General features: G+C 37.8%; 1 non-coding gene across 1 annotated transcript; it reads left to right on the top strand.

The window, feature by feature from the left end:
• Positions 1 to 745: 745 nt before the first annotated feature.
• Positions 746 to 939, top strand: LOC128284811 (U2 spliceosomal RNA). Its single transcript, XR_008275234.1, has one exon. It is a non-coding gene; the product is annotated as a U2 spliceosomal RNA (small nuclear RNA).
• The last annotated feature ends 1,346 nt before the right edge of the window (positions 940 to 2,285 follow it).

Below are 2,285 nucleotides of genomic sequence, written 5' to 3'. Positions count from 1 at the left end.
CTCCTTTGTCCACTTCGTTCCCAATTAGCTATGATGCAAATCGTTTGAATCATCATGTTAATATAATAGCAAAGCGAGGTTGAAATACATGGAAGCCAGTGACATAATTTAACTATACATTAAATATTATAGATTTGAGAACAAATTCTCAGAGATCGCAATTGCAATATCCTTGTCAACATAGATGGTTTTCATTTAATTCTAGCTACAAAATTTCATTATGTAAGCTTCATAATTAGTTGAATTTGTGTTTAATCATGATATATGTTTCTGAACTTGGTCGATTTCTTTGGTGCCACAATTCTACCATGTCCGCCGACTTTCCAAATTCCAATGCATGAATTGAGAGATGTTTAGTCTGATTCACCGCCAACAAACCTTGTTCCATGCAAACACTAAACTTCTTAAACCTGAAATTCAGCTAGGTTACCTGTTTGTTTCTCCAAGTCTTTTTATCAGTCCAAGTAGCTTCAGAATGGAGTTTTCCTTACCAAAGGAGATCAAACTTCATAATGGAGCATACGTGGCACCTAATCTATCGAATCCTAAATTTGTTTTCTTTATGGTTTGACAGTTAACAAGTCCTAAGTGGCCCAGGTAAAGCCAACTGTCTCTCCTTTACTAGGAATAGGAGCACAACAATCAGTATCTTAAACTCTCTCTGTTAAAATCCCACATCAGTAAGTCAGCGTGAGAGAAAGCGAGAAGCAGCTTTTAAAGGAAGGCGACTTGGAGAAAAGAAGGCATACCTTTCTCGGCCTTTTGGCTAAGATCAAGTGTAGTATCTGTTCTTATCAGTTTAATATCTGATACGTGGGCCATTGGCTCACATGATATTAAATTTATTTTTTTAGGGGGAATGACCACCAAGGTAGCTTGCTCTTGGGTCTTTCAGCGTCGCCCAAAGCGTTGCACTATAGCTCGGCCGGCGCACCCCACCCAATACCAGTTTAAAGCTTTAAAGTTTATGGACATTATGTAATAACTTAACTAACGATGTTTATTTCACAATGGATTAATAAATGTGTGTTTTGCATCTGCTGCTCCTTTGGAAAACATAAGACATGAATGAAGAACAAGGTATTTGTTCAAGTTCTGTTTGACTCTGATTTTCTCTTTTACCCACAGCGTTTGATCCTAGTCCTTTTTAGAACTCTTTTGTGCTGCACTCTATCCTCACTTTCTTCAGGACTTTTGTGCAGCACTCAAGGATGCCAAAAATGGTCCTATGTTTGCCCCAATCTCTATATTTTGCAATGCATGGTGTATGTCAAGTGTCAACTCACACTTCCATTATTCACGCTGTATCTGTTAATTGCTAGTTCTGCAAGGACCCAAAGCATGTCCTTTTCAGGACTCGACATGCCTGGAAACACATCAAATCAACTAGGATAAAAAAGTCACTCCTGTCAATAACAAATACCAAGACTTAATGCTCTTGGCATATCTTTGGCTCGAATTTATTACGCACCTTATGACCTAAACCCTCCTCACACCCACCCTCGGGCCAATGAGATCTTAGTAGTTCTAGAGTCGCACTCTATGTGGCCTTTGTTACATCCAACCTAAGAACCGTTTCATCGCTAAAGTGCTATACCATGGAGATGCTTTCTTAGTCCCTGTTGATCTATTCAATTCCATTTCTTAGTCCCTTTACTTAGCAGCCAGAATCCAAGTATGATTACCATTGCAAATGTAGTGTTCAGATGAAGAAGTAAATACTTCTATAAGCAGTAAATACTTTATGAAAGCTAACAAGAAAGCAGCAACCATATACAGGGACAGAGACTTACAAAAAGCCAAAGCTTGTTTGTTTCCTAGATGAAGAAGTGCTCCCTTTCTTGATTCCTCTCTAACTTGCTTATATTAAACTTTGACAGTATTGTATAGACAAATCTTGCATGGTTATAAGATATTTAAGCAAAGCCAAGATCACCATACTGAAAATTAATTGTTCGAACTCGCATTGGACAATAGAGGGAGAGAAGCTGATTTCTGATATTTCATCATGTATATATACGCTGTGATGGTTAACGTGTTCCATTCTCATTCAAAAATATTAGGCAATAAGTTTAACTCCAAATAAATATGCTTCTTCAATAATTGTTTATTTTCCTTATATTCTCATTATTTGTTGAATAACATTGCCTTGAAAGCAAGGTTTGAGGACAAACCCTATTCAATCATCACAGCTAAGCAAAGCCTATTTCTCCCACATCAGGCTTGGATGACACTAGGAAGCAGGAGACTTCTTATAAAGAGAGCGAGCTTGGCTTGGAACAAAC

The sequence above is a fragment of the Gossypium arboreum genome, chromosome 11, assembly GCF_025698485.1.
Source record: "Gossypium arboreum isolate Shixiya-1 chromosome 11, ASM2569848v2, whole genome shotgun sequence".
NCBI classification, from domain to species: Eukaryota; Viridiplantae; Streptophyta; class Magnoliopsida; order Malvales; family Malvaceae; genus Gossypium; species Gossypium arboreum.
This window is presented reverse-complemented; position numbering and strand designations above follow the sequence as displayed.